The following is a 22,918-nucleotide window of genomic DNA, read 5'->3' on the forward strand; positions in this document are numbered from 1 at the left end:
GAAAAAAGTACACCTACAAGTTTATGGTTTGCAGGTCATTGTCATCTACCCTACTTCCACCTGCCATAATAAATTCCAGTGAAATATCTACTACTGAGTACTGAACTTAAAGATTTTTTTTCCCAAGCCTTCAATATTTACCACCTTGTGCCAGATTACATCATGTAACCTTCAACAATGTTGTGACATTTTTTTAGTTGATGGGATGTAGAGGAGCAGGGGACCACATCCGCTTGAAATTTCTTTGATGTTCCCCACAGGAAGTTTTTCAATATTTGATCACTTGGATGTTTTTCAAGTATTTCATTGTGGTCAGGACCTAGGACAACCATCTGCTGTTTTTGCAAGTTGACGATGAGAAAGGTGGACCCATTCATTTTGCTCTGCAATGCTTCTGGCTGCAGGGAGCAGCTGTGGTGAGCAGTGGCAGGAAAGATGCTGAGCATATGGTCCCACGTGAACCTACAGGACAGGTATGTGGTGCCATCTAACACGTTTTGCAAGAGCAATCTCAGTTGGTTCATGGTTTTGAAGTTTTGGGTTCCTGAGGGTCAGCATCTCAAGAGTGTTTTCGTGCAATAAAGAAGGATGGTGGTGACCCTGGGAGATAGGAGAGCTGGAAGTAAAACTAGGTTGAGCATCACCTGTAACAGGAGGATTTCACTCGTATCAGGAGAATATCAAGGCTAACAAATTCACCTGTCAGAGGCTTTGCACAGCTGATTTATTTGCCAGGACAGGTGGAGAGCTGCCTAGGCTTATCCCTGAGCAAAGTGGCATGAGAAGAGGCACATTAAAGAAGTTCTGCCTCTGATTGCAACAGTGAGAGCGCGACTGTTACAGAGCTGCAAATTAGCAGAAAGTTTTAAACCAGCTCCCAAGCACTGCAATTAAAAGCACTTAATACAGGAATCATATTCTCTAGCTAAGGCACAACGGGACTCTGGTGAATTTAGTTTATAATGTTTCTGTGTTGTAACAGAAATTTGTCTTTTTGAGGCAATCAGGGGAGCCACATTACAGCAGGACTTGCAAAGATTCGTGTTTGTGTCTAATGGCTGCAAGCACATTAACTCTTTCATGTGAACTTCTCTGCGAGTGTCGTGGTTTCTTCTATGCCAAATTCAGTGGACGTCCAGAAAATAACATTCAATTCAAGGTGAGTAGGACGTAGGTAACAAAATCTGCCTCATACTGCGTTCTTGAAGAGAAAAAAGGTTCGTGTCATGGGATTATACAAGAAAAGATATTATGGACCATCTCCTCTTGAGGTAATTTGTTGCAACTTTAACAATCAAGCAACAGTCAACCTCTGGTGATGTGGCTCACCTAACAACCATATCCATGAACGTTTCAATCAAGAATGCAATTTTTGAATGATTACTGTTTTCCAGAAGATATAAAATAGTCTTATTTTAACTATTTTTTTTTCTACCCAAAACGATATTGGGTAGACATGTCAGCCTTTCTTCCCTTTCTCTCAGATGTTGTCAAAGCACCACAATACCATGTATTGTAATGAGATAGCAGAGAAGACGACTGCCATGCTCATTACTGTTTCATTACATGGTGATGGTGAGAGCTTTTTTCCATCAGTGCCTGATTTCTATATTACGAGGAAAAGGGCAAGGTGTTTGATGTTTTGTAACATTCTTCACCGCCACTAGAAAACTACTTGTTTTCTTCCTTTGCAAGGATACTTCAGTGGTTTATAATTGATCCATAGCAGATCTTTCAGATTTAACCTTAGGTCATATATAAAATATTAAATACGGCCATTATAGGGTCTGTGCTTTTTTAAAAAAAATGCATGGGTGTTAGCTTTTATGTCCTAGACAAATTCCAATTTGGGTAATTAAATGATGCCTGCATTCATTTTCCATGCAATTTTAATTGGATACAATATTTTTCATTTCCAGTGCAAAGTGATAGTGCATTGTCCTGTGTTGTGAAAGGGTTAATACGTGCAGAGCTAGAGGTTGCTGCACTTCAGTAGCAAGTGAATCTACTACGTATGTTTGAAGAAACCAGCACAGAAAAATGCCAAATCCTCTTGAAATAAGGTACAAAATTTGTCAGCTGTTTTGCCATGCCAGGTAGCGGATGCTGTAAAAGTTTAAAATCACATTGGTGCCATCCAAGTTATCACATACATATCCTAAAAAGCAGATTTTCATAGTGTTCAAATATTCGGTATGCGGCTCATCAGATTGCATTAACCACCGCTACAAAAGGGAAAGGAATCAATACATATGTAAATGTGACTCTGGTTTAAAAAGCTGTTCTTGGTTTTACTGTTACCATGCTAAAAGACGTTGTAAACTGCAACAGACCCATTTCCTACGGGTTGGCTTCCCTCTGCCACCGGAGCACGCGGCTCACCAGAAGATGAGTGCAATGAAACAAGGGCTGGTGTTAATCATTTACAGAAGATCTTGTTCCATCTTGAGGAGGTGCCTAGAGATGAAACTCGTTTGAGAGGTTTTCCTGGAAGTTGGAAATCGCATAGATTGTTTAAACATTTATTATGGATTACATATCACGGGTGAAACATACTTTGGTTTTTGGATTAGGCAGTAAGTATTGTCATTATCACTAGGCTTTGTCTAATTTAAGAAATCTGAGTCAGTTATTCGAGGCTGTGAGGTTCATTAGCACATTTTTCTCCATCTGTAGAAAATTTTACAGGTCACCTAGCATTATACTTTTTAGTTTTCTACTCTTGAAGATAAAAACAGATTCAAAATGTTCACAAAGTCTGAAATTATATGAACAAAAAAGAGCAGACAAATAACATTTTCACTAAGCAGTGGTCCTTGAAGTTGTTTACATTCACATATACCAATAAAATCAAAAGCCGGGTGTTTTTCTTCATTCTCTCCTTTGTACAATGTATTTGTTTTCTTTGAAAAGAGTTGGCACTGGAGAGAATAATGATTGAAATCCCAAAGCTGACAGAATCTGACCCTGATAAGGGTTGAGAAGTTTGGCTGAACACAGCAAAGCAGCGAGACCCGTGAAGTGCTTAGGGGACAACGGTCACCCCAAGGGTGAAGTGCAGAAGGGTGTTGCAAGGATGGGAGCTGCTCTTGGGTAACCCCAAAAGATGTTAATCGCTCTGAGATGACATCTCCTCCGATAAAATTTGCTCACCCAGAGGTAGGGCATGGAAATCTGGCAAAGGCGAAGAACACGAGGGGAATTTTGGATCGGTTTGCTAACAGATGCCCGAGGGGGATCAGGAAGGCCATGTGAACAGACGTAAGGATTTAAACCGTTTAGGAGATAAACAGGCAGTAAGAGAAGGCAGAGGTGAGAGAGAACGGAGACCTGCTCTGCCGTCGGTATGGGGAACAGAGACTGGGGTTAGGGAGAAATAGAATAGCATGAATTCACGCTAAAATGCAAAGTATTTTGTAGAATCAAAATCTCAGTGAAGAAATTCTTATGCATGAAATACAGACAGGTGATCAATAGGGAAAGTTATTCATGAAAATATGATCTGAGAATATTCTGCCTTTTAAATTGAATAGCCGCAGTGGACCTTTGGTTTGTTTATGCTGAGGATCCCAAGAGAGATCCTCCAGAATATTTGAGGATAATCTGTGGGGATTTTTGCTCCCATCTGTGGCTTTCCTCCTGGAATTTAGTTTTCATGCTGTAATCTGAGCATCACTTTAGGTCATTCAAAAACATTTATCATCTTATTAAACGGAAGTACCTTCACTGCTCCTGCATCAAATTTTATGCAAATAAGCCCCCAAAGCATCACGAGTGATGTTGTGCTTTGTAGGTTAAAGCAATGCAAATGCAATTTTTAACCTTGTGTTTAAGAGAGTAACAAGCATCCTATTTTTATGGGGTTTTGCGTGTTCAGTGCTGCTTTACGGTGCACGCCACCACACCAGTGAAATGTCACGTCGTGGCATGTGCCACCCCTGCCCAGTTCCCCAAGAGCATTCATGAGATGGCTCGGCATGGAGAGCAGTGTACAAAGCCTGACACAGTTGGTCCTTCAGTATCAGTCTTCCTGTTTACCACAGTATTGAAATGAATGAGAGTTGTAGTCCTCTTCACAGTGCCGTTTCAGGCATTTGACTCTCAAAAGCCAGCAGCAAATTGGTCTGCATTGTCTTCAGGTTAGCATTGGTATGGAAAAGGATTAGGAACAGCAAAGAGAAAGGGAAGCTCTGTGTCCTTAGCATACATCCATCTTGAGCATGTTTAGATTTCGGTTGGGGTCCCTGGTGCTTTTCTAGCAAGGCATCCCAAGACTGTGCTGTACATAGTCGCTGTAAGCATCTCCCATCAAGGGGGAGCAGGACCCGTGTGCGAGCTGTTTCTGGCACTGTTAACTCATTGGATGTAGGGATGGCTGAGATATCTGCTGTTGGTAAAGGATGAGCACTAAACAGTAGCTCTCGCTAGAGGTAGAGAGGTTCTTGGCTCCACAAGCCCAGGGACTTGCAAATTCAAAGATCTTTATTAAAGTAGCTTCAGAGGAACCGGAGGGAAAGAAAAATTATGCTGTGGACCCCCTAGTCCTATGCAGTAACTGCTTGGTCACTTGGATATTTAACAGTGATTTACAAGCATTAATGAATCGGAGCCTCAATTACATCCTCAAGGGCAAGGAAGTATTGTCAGTCCATTTCCCTTCCCTCCCCACACAATTTGCAGATGGGGCAAAGGTAGCGCAGCAAGGAGAGGGCTGATGATTTCTCATCTGATGCTATTACCACTGGGATATATTTCCTCTTCTCTCTTTTTCCCCTCCCCCTATCCCAAATGCCTGAAAATGACACTTCTTTTCTGAGTATCTTTTGATACATCGGTGTAGAATGTCTGGAAAAACAAAGTTTTTGATTTGAAGTAATAGCCGCTGAGAACTCATTGCATATAGCACTTACTTTTCTTTCCAACCCTTTTTTTTTCTGCATCAGATCTCCAAATTTGTAATCTTTCAGCTATTATATGACTCCATTATGACTCTATCCAATGATTAATGTGGGGTTAATAATGTTGTCCGGTGAATGTTGGTGTAAAGGAGTGACTGCTGCCCACTGCACTCCTATTAAAGGTTCATTACGATTGGTTTGGAGAGCTAATTATTGTGTGCTTCACCTACTCAGAAACAGCTTTTTCATGAAAAGACAGAGTAAGACTGTATTTTTAGGAACAATCTGTTTTCTGTCTGTAATTAATATGTTCTGGATTGTTTGGCTACTTTGGTCGGTGTATCACAAACTAGACTATTATGCTCAAAGCTACTTTTGGGACATCCAGTAATAGCTCCTTTTGAAAGCATTAGGAGCAACCCCTGTAAATCACTGTGGGTTTGAGTAACTATCTAGCTTTGCCTAAACCATGCCAGGTTTCTGTAACAAGCTGATGAGCTATGACTGGGTAAAAAAAAATGTATCCTTGATTCACACCTCTCTGGTGTAAATCCTGTTCCAATTTTAAAAGCACCTTGTTATAACAGTGTTGGACAGAGGAATTCTGGAGGCTAAGTGACATTTACAGCCTATGATACTAGTGTATCTGCACTGTGTATCCATCAACATTTGGCATTTAAGAAAATCTGCTCATCCTCGCATCGCCTGTTAAACACTCACTCTATTAGCAAAAAAAAAAAAAAAGAGAGAGGAAAAAAAAGAAGAAAATCATCCTTTTTGCTTTTGAGTTTTTAATGGGCAAAAAAGGGGTCAGTTTGACCGCAATGGCGTAAAATCAGCCCCAAATGACCTCAGGCAACTGCACACCTGGAAGCAGAAGGTGGGTTAAAATGTCTTTTTTTTTTTTTTTTTTGTGTGTGTGTGTGTGTGTGTCCACAAGTTAATGCTGGAATAACTCGCACTCTTTAGCGTGCACAGCTGTATTATCCCGGGGCAGTTTTTGGCTCAGCGTGAGTTTACACATCTGTCAGATCGCTTGGAGATCCATAGGCAAAATGTAGCGCTCGGGAACATTGTGTGGATTTGGGATGTTTCCTGTAGGACCTGGGAAGCGCAGAAGAACGAACGGCTCGCCTTCCTGCCGCAGCCAGCACTCCTCGCTGCCCATCTCTCTCCGCGCTCCGAGGAATAGGACAAAAACACTTCTGTCTGCAGGTGATTTTAGGCTCCGCTTCAGAACTTCATTCTTAAGTCAAACCCACATTTTTCAGTTCAAAACTGCGTTCTTCGTTCAAAACCGCTCGCGCACTTCCTCCGGTTTATTCCAAATAGCGGTCCCCAAGGGGTGTTTGAATTCGCATTAAGGACTACAGGTTTGTCTGGTTTGGGTTTTAGGGAGCGTGAGCTGAACATCAGACTATGATTACTGAAAGCTAATCTACGGCTTCGTCCATGGATCATGTTCCTTTTTCCCCCTCCTACTTCCTATATTGCTTCAGCTGTTTCTACGTCCTCTCTTCTTCCTGGGTTACCATGCTGTAGTTGTTCAGCTCCCTGTATTTCCACGTCCTCAAAACCAAGGGCATATCCCACGTCTCCTCCAGGTGCTCTGCTGTGCGTGTGATTCTGATTTCCTCTCCAGAGCTCTTCATACCCTCTGGAAGTTGTGCCATGGCCTGAGCCGGAGCCCTGAAACCACGCGGTTCCTTGCACCTGCCTCTGCTGCCGGCTTCCCAGGTGGCCTTCGGAATATTTTCATTTATTCACTATACAGTGCTTTTACACCGCTCTTGCCTCTAACTTGTAGCTGAGGCTGCTGCCATGTATTTTAATGCATAATGCATTTTGGGATGCAGTTTGTGTGCTACTACATAAAATACGGTTGTATTGTTCATATGGCAAATTATATTTTAATTCATAACCCTGGGACAAGCTAAATGAACACAATTTTTCTTCAATTTTTATAGAGCGAAAGTGAACCCGGTAGAGCAGAAAAGGTTTTTCTTGTTTGCGGATCCGCGTTGCAGCGTTCGGGGCCATGTCGTGCGTGTTGGCGGAGCGCGATGCAAGGCAGACGCGCTCGCTTTGATTGGTTTTGGGGGAGGTTGTGCAGTGGCGTAGCTCGCAGTGGAGCTGGCACAGCTTCCAGGCCCGGGGTTAAGTTGCTCAGTTTGGTTCAATTGGTAATTAATAAAAGCAATGGCCAATTTGACTTTACACCATGTGTCTGTCTGTGTGGATCCTGGCACACGCAAACCCTCTTTCTACCGAGCAAGATGGTCAGTGTATTTTTTGACGTGCACATTGTTTTGGGAACTTGGAAGCGTGTGATGTTTCAGGGAAGGGGAAGAAGCCTCCTGGCCCCTGACATAGGTTTAAAACAGTAGTTAAACATGACTGTCAAAATGTTTCTCAAGTGCTGGTGTAGGTGCACCTCCTACAGCTTCCAGATTTTTAGTAGACAGGTCCATCAGAGTTACAGGACGGCATCTCAGCGGTTGGGTTGTCTCGTAAACCCAGAAGGGGCCACCAACATTTTGGTGCAAGACTTCCCCCCAGCCCCTCCAAAGAGGAACATCTGCTCCTTAGCATGCTGCTCATTTCCGTGGCAGGACTCCAGTTGCTCTTCCAACGCAGAGCTCGGCAATAGTAGCGCTGGTGTCTGAGCTCTGGAACAAACCAAGTGGTTTGCGTGTGCTTTTGTGTGCCATGAGTTATTTCTACTGTGTGCTTATTTATAATAATGGGCATTCATTATTATGAGAGCGCCTTTTTGCTCAGGAGTCATCACAGTACACGCTGTAAATGCATCTTGACAATAGTTTGCGTTTGTATATTATGGACTCATAATACGTATTTATTTGTGTGTATAAAACTGTGATACCGAATGCATAGTAAAAAAAAAAAAAAAAAAAATCCTTAGGAAATTGCACGAACAGTAGTTCCATTTAAAATATCATATCTTGGCCAATTTTGTTATGTCCAAATATCCTAGTCACATTGTAGACTAACAGCCTGCCAAATTTCACTTAAAAGCACAGCCAATTTTTAAGTTACAGAAGCACAAAGAGCAGTGGAATGTTCTTTTTTAGGACTCCTCTAACTTACACAAAAATTATAAGGTTTTTATTGTTTTGCTTAAATCCAAGGGAAAAAAAAAAATGTTTGCTGCAACTCAGCCTGGATCACACTGCAAAATTCAGCATTTGGCTACAGGACCAGAGTATGCTATTTAAAACAAGTTGATTTGCTTGCTAGAAGTTCAAATCCCATGTAAAAGTACATTTATTAGTAAACATGAGTCAGTTAGAGGAATTTTTATTAATGGAATCCAGTTTTATTTTTTTATTTATTTATTCCCACCCTCCCCTCAAAGCAGAGTAGTTCTCCCATTGGGCTATTAGCTAGAGATATTTTCCCCACCGACTGTTGTTCTGATTTGGGGTCTTTACAGACGCTTTATCTTTATCTCTCTTTTCAGATCGTAACAGGATACGTTGTCTTACTCACAGTGCAATAAAGAGAAAGTTGAACATAATCTAAAGTAAGGAATACTGACTGATTTTTGCTCCTAGCAGTGGTGGTCAGGAGCTATTATTAAAATGTCTTAAAGGAAAGAAAATAATATTCAAATTGTGGACATAACCCCAAATGTTTGCATGAAAGAATTGGTTATTTTATTTTAACTAAGATTTTGTTGTCAGGGAAAAAAAAAAAAAAAAGGATCCGCTTTTAAGATTTCTCATCTACATACTTAAAATCATTTTCCACTGGCATCAAAGGAACAAATGCATGGATTCATTAGAATAATTACAGAAAAAAAGAGAAAAATGGAGTCAGTGCCTTAAAAATCTCCATTTTAGCTCCGTATAGCGCCTGCCGTGCAGGGGGGAAAACAGTTAATTAGGACAGCAAAAGACAGCACTGAGAAAATGCGCTGCGTGACAAAGGTGGCAGAACTCGTCAAAGATTTGTATTGAATAACTAAGTTGCAACCATCCCTATAAGATGGCTTAAAAATGTATATATATAAGAAAAATAAAAATATGTCTATATAAAAGCCCCTATAGCAATCCCCCATCACTTGGTTAGGATATTTCCAAAGGTTACGGATGTAAAATAGTATTTATTTCTCCTGCGCAGCCGGCTGGCTTCTCCGTCTCCCCTCTCCGCGCTGCCTCCAGCCCTGCGCCGGGCTGCCTGCTCTTTATTCCCAGCGCAGCTTTGAGCCTGCATGGCCAATCGGGGCTGCAGCGCCGGCCCAGGACCGCGCTTGGTGCTGAGCTCCAAATGTGATTCCAGCCCTGACAGGGGGATTATAGGAAACAGATGACTTACGCTTCTAATTTGTGGCCTTAAATTGCAAACAGAATTTCAGGAGTCGAGCGGAGTAATAAATGGCAATAGAGAAAGCCACACACAGCCAAATCAGTATGTGGTGGTTGTAGGTTAAACTAAATAGGAAGAGACAGGTTATGATGGTTTAGTGTATTACAGAGAAGAAAGTCTTAAATTACTAGTGCTGAGAGGTATTGCACTATGGCAGACAGTATTGCATTGTGTAGTCTGCAGATATCACGAGCAGAACAATAAAAAAGCAGGTTTAGCATAAAACCTGTTGCTGGACAAATCTTTTTTTTTTTTTTTTTTCCCCCCTCTTAGAAATGGAAGCTGTGTTTTATGTTTGTTTTGACCTTAACTATATGCTTGCCCCTTAACATCTGTTTTCTACTGTTGCAGTTTTTCACACCAAATTAACTGTCAGGGCTTCAGATAAAATAAGTTAAAAATACTTCCAAATTATTTTTTGTTGACTTTCAGGTCTAGAAGAGTGTCCTGTTACTCTTCCTGTCCTGGATTACAGCGCTTATCTCTCGCAGGCGTAAAATATACACCGTTAAACATTTTCAAACGATTAAAAATTAGAATGGCAGATTTTAAACTTTTCCCCCTCTTTTTTTTTTTTTTTTTTCCTTCCTTATGGCAGCTCTGCCAGCCGCTGCTTTTTGTGTAATGGCATCAGAGTGCGTTTTGGAGGAGGTTTTTGCGCTTTCACGCTGGATCTGCTGACTTCTTTTGTTATCATTTGTAGCTTCTGGTTCTGAAAAGCTTCGGCGTGTTTATTTAATGATGATTTGTATCAAAAGCTTGGTGTTAATTGGTGCGTGCTCCTTGTAAGCCTTAAATTATAAAGATATATTCTTAGAACCCAGAGCGGTTTCAGATCTGATATGCCGACGACTAACGTGGGATTAGATTTTTTTTTCATCTCAGTACAAGAGGGAAGGAGAGATGAGGAGTATTCTTAAAGGTCTGGAGGAATAGCTGGTACCACAAAGGCATATGTCAATTGTTAGTATTTCTTAAGCCTCTTAATTTGAAGATGTATTTTAAAAAATGGAGCAAGTCTTTTCTTTAACAATATGTGATCTCTGGAGTCTCTGGAAGCCGTTAGAAAAACATTCCCATTACACACCAAGTATTATCCTACCACCCAGATAATACCGCCCTAAAATGACAACTGGCCAGACCTACAAATAGCATTAGCCCAAAGATTTAAAACAAGAGAGGAAAAATAAACCTTTGGCTCCCCGGTACTTTGCATTGCTGCACCGTATAAGGCATTAATCTGTGCAACCTGTAGGCTCCATCCTGGTGATTTCCCAGTCGGAGAAACCCTTCAGTCTTTCGGGGCATCGTAGCGGGGTCCAACGTCGACGTTTCATTCCAGGCAGCGAAGCCTGCCTGCATTTGAATGAACATAACTGTTATTATTGCAAAATGATTATTGTTTTAAGCAGGTCTTTTGATTATCATTGAAAATGACTGGCTAAATACATTTTGATTAATCACTTGCAAAAATTACGCTTGTTAGAGCTGTTTTATATTCTCTGTCGCTGTGTTCTCACTGTAGGTTATAGCCATTTCTTTACAGCTGAAGATTTTTTCCCTTTAAGTCACCTGGTGAGAAAGGAAAACAAATCTTAGTTGAAAGCTTTTGTCTGTGAGACAGACTCCTCTTTTCATCCCTATGTCCTTTAAAAAAATGCTCAATTATTGTCTGTGCCATAGAGGAAAGAATGGGGCCTACACAGGACCTGAACCTTTTCAGACAGGAGATGGCTTTTGTTTTTGCACCCCATCAACACCACTCACCTAATTAAATCTGATATCTCTGGCTGAAGCAAAATGATTTGTTAATAGTTCTTTGGGAATTTTCTTAATGAGTGTAGATGTCTTTTGTATGGTACATGTGGGGGTATTTTGCAAATGGAGCTGAAAAAGGAAAAAAAAAAAATAAAAAAAAAAAAAATGGGGCAAAGAGAGAGGAGAAAGAGCACCAAAGCAAGGAGCAAGGTGTGGGCTGCCGGCGGGTCCGGGTGGGCTGCAGCCAGTCATTAGATGCTCGGGAAGAGCCCTCCCCATCCCACGCAGCCAGGGACATCTGTCAGGGACTCAGATACTACACCTTGATCAGGCTGAGACAGTGACACCATTTTCTTTAGCAAACACCAGCAGCTTTTCTTTCTCCTTTATTTTAACATTTCTCAGGGGTTGGATTCCCTTTCTTCTCCTGCTCTGCTGAGAGTAAAAGGAGCTTGTTAACTTGCTTAGATATTTTGACTGCTGATGCACTTTGGCCACTTGCCTGTGGTAACAGTGTCAAAGCATTACTTGGGATAATTGCTATATTTGCAGTCTGAAGAGTGCTCTGACTTAGTGTTCAAGCTGCTGAATAAAAAAGAAATTGTCATTTTGGAAGAAATCTGTGAATTACCCTCCCAGTTAAAAAAGCGCACAATTTTCAAAATGCCTTTTCGCCTTGTATTCAAGCATAATGTTATTCAGATAATTAACATTTTAATAAATCGCTTAAAATATGAGATAGCGGCTTAAAAGGCTTTGGTTTCAGTAGGGTTTTGTTTTGTTTTTATTTTTAGCTTTGGGGATTAACCACTATGGGGCTCTATTTCTTCATTCTGTGCATACCCAAAAGTACCCACCGGTCCATAAAAACACCGTGCGCTTCTAGCTTGGGGTTTTCAAAGGATGCAGGATCAAGCCCATAGGTTTCGCCAACTTTACTAGTCTTCCTAGTTTCATACGTTGAACTAGTACTGTAAAATATCAGCGTTCTTGTAATTATGAAATAACTGGGATATTAAAAATATTAGTTACATTGTCAATTGTGTCTCAAGTCATACTGCATATGGATAGGCTATGACAATTTTTTGATAGCCCTTCATTTAGTAAAGATGTGAATAATTTATACACGCTCTTATGACATCCATTTTCCGAGTGGAAATTGAGACTATAATAGAATTTAATTGTATGAATATGCTATAAGAAATGGCATCTTTAAATTATATTTGTTATGCATTACACCTTTCTGATATGTTTGTGCACCCCATTTGTTGTGCAATCTTCTTTGAAAGATTAGGGCAGATACTGTAAGCAAGCTTTGGTCTCGGATAAAGTCCAGATTCCTTGCAAACTCACAGAATGCCCTCAAGCTTCCTCTGATCCACCTTTCGCAGGGACACCCGCCAGGATGATGTCTGGTACCAGCAAGGGGTTGGAGTCCAAGGACCATGTGTGTAGAGTCAGGTTCAGACTGCCATCAGCAGCTCAGGGCAAGCAGAGGAAGAGACGCTCCAAGCAAACGTTGCTTCTCGTGGCTCCTTTTTTCAAGTTTGCCCAAAAGCTCTAAAATAGAATATAAACAAAAAGATATTTTCTGATGGTCTGCATCATGTTTCAAGTGCTTTTCTTCTGGATTCACCCTTTCAAAATTGCACTGGATCTACTGCGTCACAGCACCTAGGCAACGTATAGTAGGCTAAATCTGTCTGGAAATCCATCATTCAGTACGATCTAGAGGAGATCCAATAGGAGAAACTGAACAATGAAAGACTTGAATGAATGTTTCCAACGCCCATCCTCAAACCCGAGTTAGTCAGCCTAGCGATTACCAGCGTTAGCAGCCCTGCCGCTGTTCTTCCCGTACCTGTGTTACGGTTCAGTCCTGTTGCATCTGGCTCCCGTCATTTTATGGCATGCTGATAAACAGCTATTGATTTAATCAAAATTACGTAGGCTGGAAGCCAGGACAGTGCTTGGCCCCAGGAAATCTTGCGAGGAAGCACCTAGTAAAATTACTCATCCTGCATTTTTCTGTTGCTCGTAGGCTTCAGTGCTCGCCCGCTCTAATGCAAAGTGAAGCATACTTTGTTCTACTGCCTCCAGATACCTTGTGTGGCTGCCTGATGCACTCTGATGTGCATTTTACCTGGCATTTGGGAGTATTTATTTAACATAGGCATGATTACTTCTCTGACGGTGTTCATTCTGAAAAACGCTGAGCTCTTCCAAAAAGTGCTGATTGCTCTACTGACGGACAAGGTGGCAAAGGGGAGAGGTACCAAGCGTGGTGCAGGGTCCCAGCTGACGTGACCTGAGGCTGTTGTTGGGTAGGGTTTAATGCGCATGACAAATCTGCTGCTAACAAAATTGTTCAGGGGCCAGTTTTTACTCTAGGTTATGTGGATTTAAATTTGCAACAGTTCCAGAGGCTTCATTTGGTACTGGAAATTTCACAGGTTGGTTAGGTCAGAGTCTGGCTGCCTGCATTTTGGGGTGCGTTCTGCTCAGTGAGGGAAATCCTGTCTGTTTTAACTCTTCCTTTATTTAGTTCTGCCTTTATAAATTACCTTTATGTTTTTGGAAGAGCTTTCTTTTTTCAATTGGCTGTCCTGCACATTTTCAAACTACTTTTGAATTAAAAAAAAAAAAAAAGCAAACCAAAACTAACCCCCTAAAACCCCCTAAAAAAAAAACAAAACACAGCCCCCCCCCCCCCAAAAAAAAAAAAAAAAAAAAGGAAAGAAATTCCAAAAGTTAAATAGTATGAAAGAAAAGCTCCTTTCTGTTAGGGTAGGATGACCAGGGCTGGGATAAACCCCTTGCAATATTATACATATTTGAAACATGAGAGCTATTGTTTTGAAGCTTTACTATGTTATTGTCCTGCTTGTCTGAGTAAGAAGCGTATATCTCTGGTGGATGGAGGTTAGCTAAGTAAGTCATGCATAGATGGAATTTATTAAGTTTGCATGGTAGTGACAGCTGTGAGTGGGAACAGTAACTCTGAACGTGCCAAGGGCTGAGAAAGGGAAGGAATTTTCATATGTGTCTTAAAGGAAAACGGCGGGGTAATTGTGAAAGCTCTTCTAATCACTCCATCTCATTACCAAGGGGGAAAGTCACTGAAATGATTTTTAAAGTGTAATAGTCTGGCAAGGAGCTGTCTTTGGACAATCTCAGCAGGCAGACGAGGACACGGAAGAGTCGGGTTTTGTTAAGAACCACTGAAAATCAGACAATTTAATACAAATCCATTGAAATAGACTTATAAATATACATCAGTGCAATGTAGCAACTGGTTAAGTTATCTGTTAAATTGGCTGAAAATGTTTTTTAAATATAGAATTCACCCCCAAATCGCTTCCTAGACATCTGATCTTCAGGAGCCTCTTGCGGAAACACTTTTTTTTTTTTTTCCCACTTTCTTTTTTTTTTTTTTTTTTTTGCATTCCTGTTCTGCCTCCTGCGATGAAATTCACCTTCGCTGCTGGATCATTAAAATGGCAGCTGTCACTTAGAGGGAGACAAATTCCAGTTGCTGGGGCTGATCCTGGCAGCACTGTGCGTGCGAGTGACACGCGGCTCTGCGGGACCGCCGGCAGAAAGGTCAGCCTGGCCTGCGAGAGGTGCCAACCCAGGCGGGGACAGAGGTAGAAACACTGGGAAAGGGGGAAATAATTATTAATAGCCCACCTGAAATTAAGTCACCTTGTCCTCCAGGGTTTTTTTTCCTCTGGTTGTGGTGGATGAGGCCAAGCAACAGAACTCATCTGGGGCAGGGATGCTCCAACCCAAAAATAGTGAGAGGAGCTGTCTCCTGCCTCCCAGTGCTATGGTGAGCAATTATGGACCAGAATTTACTAATATGGCTTTTTAATATCCCTTTGAAACCCAAGATCCGCCACCGGCAATTGTGGGGCCACCAAAATGAGAGGTGACCCCTTTGCACCTCCTCTGCCCCCCACCTTTTGTGTCCTTCCTCCTCTGCACCCTCCATCCCAGCCGTGTAAAGTGTATATATCAAACATGCGACAGGATCGGCCCTGCCAATACGTTTGCATTTGATATAGGTATTACACTGACCGGCAGAATATGATACCTGCCCTGTTTTTTCAACAGGGCTGCTTTGTCCTTTTGTTTGATATTACATATATCTTAAAATAGCCCCCATCTTTATAGCTCTCAGCACCACCCAGATTTTTTCCCGACAGATTAAAATTAATTCTAATTTTAGAGAGCTCTTTAGGTGGCATCTTTTAATTTTCACCTTTTCTGAGGCTTTTGTTGCAGCCTAAGAATGAGTTTACAGTAGGTTAAATCCATGTTCTTAATGAAGCACTTCTTGCTCTCTGGTTTTTTGTTGTTAGACCACATAGGATATGTTCTGTTGATGTGTGGGGAGTTATGATTAGATGAGAATTTACCTCTGAGGAAGCTCAGATTATCACACATAAAGCATCAGAAATAGAAAAATGATGTGCACAACCATGAAAAAAACAATGGATCTTATCTTTCGTTTTTTTTCTTAATCACCCTCCAGCATCACTACAGCAGTTAAGTTGCCTCAGGGCTCGCTAGGATTTATGGTTTATTATAACATTGATAAGAGCAGCTGAGCGAACAGTGAACTGGATGTTCGGTAAATATTAGTTGGAATTCACGGCAGAATTTTGATTCGATGTGTTCACAATTCTCCTGTATTTACACAGTTCACTGCAAAATCGCACTGCATCGACTAGTTTGACAAATTGTGTGTATGTGCGTGTGTTTTTTTTCCTGAGTAGATTCCTGAACTAACCCACGTAGATCAAACAGCTCTCGTCATGGCTGGAAACACAGTTTGAAGTTGATGTTCTGTCTGTCACACGAATTACGTATTTCAGTTAATAAGTTATGCAAATGGAAAATTTTATGTTCGGCTTTTGTAGCGTTGACTTTGAATTTTGAATAACATCCAGGCTAATAGTTTGATGGTGAAATTAGTGAATAATTGGGAATAGCAAATCATTGCTTTTGTGATCTGTCGGTGAATCATTTAGATAAAACTGTTCCCCGTGAATTGTTTTCTTGTCTTATGTTTTGACACTTGATGCCACATCATTAAGGGATTACCCCGAGGAGCTTTCCCTTGATTTGCAGGGGACTAAAATCCAGCCCCCAACGAGAAGCCCCGCGCTGATGGGAATACCAGCACTACCTTAATGCTACCTAATGGATGTCACCTCCGTGGATTTATGAATCCCATTGCATCTAAATAATGGAGGAGAAGTGATGCAATACCCTTCACCCCTTGTTCTCTGTGGCTCGCTGGTGCTGGAGTCTGAAAGTAGCTTCTCATAATCCAAATTCACTATTCGATGGGAATTTTGGTATTCAGACTTTTTCTAGGCATGGTCAAAGTTAAGAAATCCTGGGTTAGAGTCTTTTTTAAAAAGGAGATGAAATAACACAAAAAATAAACTAAAGGTTTAATTCCACATCAGTTTTTTTTAAGCAACAAATGGAAACCCATCATAAATCCCATTATGAAATGCGTGGCTGCAATAGGTTATAAAAATACCGAGTCACCTGTAACGAGCCCATCGGTTTGCAGTGTCTGTCTGTTAGTAGGAAGGCAGGAGATCGTGCCAGGCTTGATGCACGCCATGAGCCCATGCATGGACATGACCCACATGCCCAACCTGCCAGGACAGTCTCTGCTCCCCCAGGCCAGGCCATGCCAAGCTCTGCCACATCTGGCCTCATAGCTGCAGGGCAAAGAAACCTCCATCACCTTCCTGACAGCTGTTTGTAAGCTCATTAGAAATAATAATAATAATAATAATAATAATAATAATAGCCCAAATCCCAGCTGATCAGATCTTGCTGGATAATTTAGAAAAAATACTCATATTCTGCCCATTTCAGAGGAAGGGAGTATTTTCTTCCAGGATTTTCCAGACTAAGAAAATCTGTTGGTTCTGTGAACCAAAGAAGGAAGAAATGAACCCCCCACACACTTTATGCTTCTCTAACTTAAAGCACTTATCCGTGTTTTACCAGCATTTATCAGAGTTTGTACACTTGCTCCAATTAAATTATTTTTTCTTCAGGGGAGCTCGCAAGGCACTTACATAAATTCTCTTAATTTCTGAGTAATGCAGTCCTGACAATCACTTAAGACAGTATAGTTGATACTGCTGTCAGGGAAGACTCTTTTTCAAAAGAATGTTTTTACAGAATATCACTGTGACACTTTGCTTAGATGGATGTCTTTAGCAGAATTTGATTAATGTAATGTAATAAAAGAGATGCACACTAAAGTGTCTGTACATGTCTTGTTAAGTATGTTTGATTCATTATATGTAGTTCTCCTCACTTCTTTTCTCTTTCCTCAGTTCATTTTTTATCATTTCAATAATATATCTATAAATATGAAAAAGTTGGCACTTTCTTTGACATATATGGCTATTAATTCATAACTCTAAAAAATTGTATCTTTCAACTTGTCACTTTAAAGCTTGTACAGTTTATTACAGTAAGTAACCTGTGTTGGAAATTAGATTTTGAACTTTAGCAAGGAGATAAATAAGCTTGTGGACATAGAAGTTATGGAGAAGATACCTAGATATAGTGCTAGAATAAAATTGCATGAAAAGATCACTTACTTGAAGATGATAATTTCAGAGCTCCCTGAGGATCACATTAAGATTGCGTATTGGAAATGGGCTTCAGCTTGAATTCCAATAACTTTAATTCCTAGAAATGGCATTATTTCAGTTAATCCTTTTCCTTGGGTGGGTGTGTTTGGCTCATTCTGTAGGCCAATAATATATATTATTGAATTTCACTAAATATATGAAATTTACTTTAGAAAGACTCCTGAAAATTCATCCAGGGCAAGATTTGTCTTTCCTTTTGCAGCATCAATCAATCTGGGGAAGAGAAAAACCTGGAAAATTTAAATACCTTTATCACATAGAATACGACAACATTTACAGTGAGCCAGGTTTAGTTATTTCCTAATTGGCCAACTATGTCACAGGGAAGCAAAAATGGTCCTTAACTTTTTTGCTTTGCTTCGATAACAAAATAGCCACTCTGCTTGTTTTCTAGTTAGTTAGTCTGCGTGACTTTTTCAGAGCATGTCTGACGGGTCCAGTCCAATCTTTGATGGCATCAGGGCTGGGACTGCAGACATTGCCTGCACTGAGGCTTCTGCAGCTGGGATGTCTTTTCTGTGTGCATGCTTCTCAGGACTCATCTGGACTCGGGAAACTTTCTTGAGTTAAGCAGAGCAGGAGCTCCTGAGCTGGATGCCCCGGTGATACATCCCAGCAGGACAGCATCAGCCCTCCTGGTGTGACCATGTGGAGGGTGTTCAGGGACAAAGCTTGGATGAGCGAGCCATGGGGAGGGGAACAGAGGAAGGATGCCACTGCTCTGCAGGATTATCTCCATTCTCTCGCCAGCAGGATTATTTCGTTTGGTTAGGGCAGGGCACGGGGCGCTGATGACTTGAACTCGGCAGGCAGAGCGCGCGAGGAGCTCATACCACCGACGTCCAGAGAGCAGACCACATGAAATGGGGGGTGGGTGGAAGCTTGTGCCCCGGGGCCCGGCAAGGGATGGAAGATGGGTTTGTCGGCAGCAGAAAATACAGAAGTCAGGGCAGCCCGGGTGCGATGGGAAACCACACAGTGTAACTGCTGCGCAGGTTTACAAATCACGAAGCGCCTGAGGATTGCACAGCGAGCAGGGTAGACGTGGTGGGTAAAGATGTGTGAAATCAAAGCTCCCAAGTGAGGACAGATGGACCAGCCGCAGGAAAAGGGAGGCGAGGAAGGTGGAGATGCAACAGAAGACGTGCCGTTTGGTATGTGGCATAGGCGTGTTTTGCAGTTACGTTTTCTGCAAAGCAGAAACATTATTACTAATGTTCTGCCCTGGTTTCTGTTAGACCAGGGCATGTGGTGTTGATAGTGTGTAGCCTCAGAGTGCGGTTGTATTAATCAAGTGTACGTAGTAAACAGGATCAAAAAGGCGGCAGGGGGATTCACTTTTGAGAAGCGTTCAAGTTTCAGTATTTTCCAAAGCTTTGAGGAAGCATACGCGGTTCCCTGGAAGCCACAGCTGATTGCCACGGGTCCGTAGGCACCCCTGCAAAAGGAACTGAGTGTTCGCAGAGCAAAGGCAGGGTCCTGGGGCGAACACCACACCAGTTGCCCGTACACCAGCAGACATAACGTACGTGATGGGAAAAGACGGCAGCATTAGGTACCACCTCGCTGGAAAATGCTGGCCAGGGGACTGGGAGGCATGCCATGCCCAAGAGCTGGTACTCCACGATCCAGTCACATCTCAGATGCTGAAGTGCCTCTCTCCTGTGCAGGGAAGATGGTTCTGCCAGACGTACCCAGGGAGGAGCTGAACTCTGCTCATGACTTTTTTGTTTAGAACAGTCATTAACCAGCCAGGTAAAGAAAGCCCAGCAGGCTTTTCACCTTGAACAAGCCGTATCTCAGGGGAATCAAACCAGCTGTATTGATTTCTGTCAGCACACTTCTCTTTGGGGAATAATTTGTTTTATAAAACCAGATTGTCAGATCTCTACAGCAGAAGGAAATGGGAGAAAAAACAGGTTTTGAATGAAATTAAATAAAACTTCTAGGAGTGAAGAGCTCATATCAGTGACAATCTGTAATGTTTGAGCTTGAGCAACTGAGAGGCACCTGAAGTGATGAGTGAGAGGCAGGAGAGAGGACCACTGCTGTTAGAAAAAACTTCATGGACTTGCTTATCTCAGTGTGAACACTGCTCATCTTCAGGGTAACATTTTAGGGGTTGACAAGTATCCCTGCGGCACCAGGGAAATTCAACTCGCCCTTTGGGTGCCATGAGCCCTCCCTGCTCCTCCCTTCGCCCAGGTTTCAGTTCCTGACGCCCAGGTTCCTGTCCCGCACAGATGTACTAACACCTGATGCCAGCAGGCCATTTACTGCTTGCTTCGTGCCTAAAGCTGCTGCGATTCCCCACACCTCTGCTCCACACCTCTCCTGCCCGAGGGGCTCAGATCTGCGGCGGTCACTTTGAGCTTGCTGGGCTGCACGTAGGGGCAGCGAGTCACTATGGACAAAGGGTTTCCAACGGGAGGAGGTCAGCATTGAATATTGCTCTCTCCTGACTTGTGGTAATGATTTGGATCCAAATACTCGACATCCAGAAAAATTACATTGCCCTTGAACGTACAAGGATTTTTCCAAACCTCTTGAAACTATTGCACTTTAATTTGAGCATGTGTGCGAATGCAGCAGCACATTTGAGATCCTAGGGCTGCTCAGGAGATGCTTCACCCAACAGCTGCTCTTACTGTCTTCTTGAATCCACTACTATAAAGTGGGTGAGACCAAGAGGAGCATCCTCATCTGTAGAAACTGAGGGAACATCTCATCACAACTATTTGAGACGTACATGCTGGGGAGGAAATAAGCAGCTTCTACTGTGAGTCAGGTAAAGGGCTAGAAGGTAGGTCTACCTAAGTATTTTTACTATAGGCAAAGCTATATGTGACTACCACAAAAACAAGAGATAGGTGATTAGGATGCCTGCTCACACTAGGAGAAGGATTATTACTGCTCTCAGTAGATGTACACATGTAAGCCTCACATGTCTCGCTTGCCAACTTAGGTGGCATGGCTTGGCTTGGCTTGGCTTGGCTTGGTTTGGTTCGGTTCCTTGTGCACCCAGGTGTGCATGGTAGGGGAAGGCGTTGGTATTAAGCTCAGCATTGCTGAGGCTTCCTGGTCAAGGTGTGCTGCTGAGACAGGTGTCTTCATTTGGGCCTGACTGCAGGGAGGTGACTAGTATGGGAGCTGGGCTCTCCCTTTTCTTGGGTTGAGGAAGGAAGGAAGAAAGAGTGCACTCATTTTTTTCAGGTAAAAACAGCTACTGGAGGTGGGAAGAACAAAGTTGAGGTAATGTGCTATGATGTCTTATGATCTCTTTGTGTTTAAAAACTAAACAATGAAACCTGAATTTCCTTTTTGTGCTGGAAAAGTTTTGGAGTGGTTGGTCTTGTGGGTGTTCAGTGCTTGAGCTCTGGTTTTGCTGTTTGCTTTGGTTTCTTCAAACAAATCTCTTGAATATGTTCTTAAATAAAACAAGCAAATAAGGTTGTCTTAAAGGAGTTAGTGCATTTACTTGTGTGATCATATTAAGCACGTGCTTAACTGTTCTTTTAATACTAGCCAAGGTACATAGCTGCTCTGAGTAGTTTCTGTAGGCTGATATCTCTTCTTTCTGTATGTTTGTGAGTGAGGACTCCTCTACTTGTGTGTTAGCTAGTGTGGCTTATCAGATGGAAAAAATAATTGATGCAAAATTGCTGTAGGTGTAGAGCCCCTGTGCGCAGCTGAAGTTAAAGACATTACAACTGGTTTTCAATGCTGCTTTCCAGCAAGAGAAGTGGCTTTCTTTCTGAAAGATGTCTGTTCCTCAAGTAGAGTAATAAGAATAGTGTGAAAAAATGCCTGTGCCTGGTTCACTCAAGCCCCATAAATGCAATGAGTCAGGTATTTTGCCTTTATACGCTGAGTTGTGAGCTAATGGAAATATGCTAAAAACAGTTAAGCTGGAAAAATAAACCCTCTCTGATCGCTGATCCTGAAAGCACGGGGGGCTGATCTGATATTAGACTGGAAGGGGATGCCCAGCTGTGTGCCTCCAGGAAAGGGGGGAAGAGCTGGTTTGCTGCCTGTGGCCAAGGTGCAGGTTGCTGAATACCAAGGGCGGTGAACGGTTTGAAAATGAGGAAGGGGTGTTGCAGGGCATAAAATTTCTTCTGGAAAGAAGGGTGTGTGTTGTGGTGAGAGCACAAGGGAGGTCAGGCAAGAAAACTGTAAACACCTCTCCGACTGGGCTGTTTCCTTCCCTGTTCCCTCTGCAGTGCTGGCCTCCACCGTTATCCCCGGCAAGAAGAGAAGTGAGAATTAAAACGTGGTGTATTTGGGGGTGTCAGAGTCCCTGCTGCACCTGCTCAAGTGCTGAGCTGCAGGTGTTTGTGGCCACGTTTGTGCTACTGCTCCTGCGAGGGAAGGGCGAAGGGCTGCAACCCCGTGAGCTGTGCACAGGATGGCTGCTCCACGTTTGGGGAGCTGGCAAACCTCGGGTGCTGCAGGGATGCTCTTCAGGTCACAACAGGGAGGCAGCTGAATGCAAAGTTGTCTTATCTGTTCGCTTGCTGCAGCGCCCAGTTTATTGCTCTGCAATCCTCTTCCTCCCCCCCAAAAAGAAAATCCATGATTTATCAAACCTCATTTTCTCAAAGTGCCTCTACTGTCTTTCTAAGTTTAGTCTTCTCTCTTAATTGCATGCCAAGTTGGGGAAGGAGGGGAGAAATTGGTTAATTGATTAGTAATTTAGTCTCTGGTGATATGCTTATTTAAGAAATCTGCCGGAGTTATATATGTCAAATGATTCACATAAAAACAACATCAAGTGAATCATATATAAAAATGACATAATTGCTATTAAACTTAGAAGCCATATGTGTGGCTGAGGAAATTACTTTATTGGCTTTAGCAACTCTTTTATATTTCTTCCCAAAGCCAGTTATACTCTTGTGAACAGAGAAGGCATGTTTATGTGTAGGAAAATAGCCCCTACGTGTGTTATTTGGAGATGTGTTAATTCAAGGAAGTAGGTGCCTATTCCAACAGTGCAGGGAAAAACCAAAATTTCGAGTGTTGGGAAGCTGAGAAAGGGGTCTGTCGCTTTTTCTTTTTCTCATCAGCAAGATTAAACGGCAGCTCTTGCAATATGCACCATCTGAGATTTTATTGCTCTCTGTTATTTTTAGTACTAGGAGGGAGATTAAATGAAATCCGGGATTATTTCAG

General features: G+C 42.2%; 1 long non-coding RNA gene across 1 annotated transcript in view; it reads left to right on the forward strand.

Annotated features, from left to right (window-relative positions):
- The first annotated feature begins 5,964 nt into the window (after window positions 1-5,964).
- Window positions 5,965-22,918, forward strand: part of LOC142602279 (uncharacterized) — an 86,823-nt gene continuing 69,869 nt past the window's right edge. Inside the window, exon 1 of the long non-coding RNA XR_012835944.1 lies at window positions 5,965-6,113. This is a non-coding gene — a long non-coding RNA (uncharacterized LOC142602279). The remainder of the gene's footprint in view (window positions 6,114-22,918) is intronic.

This window comes from Balearica regulorum, chromosome 6 (genome assembly GCF_011004875.1).
Source record: "Balearica regulorum gibbericeps isolate bBalReg1 chromosome 6, bBalReg1.pri, whole genome shotgun sequence".
Taxonomy (NCBI): Eukaryota; Metazoa; Chordata; class Aves; order Gruiformes; family Gruidae; genus Balearica; species Balearica regulorum.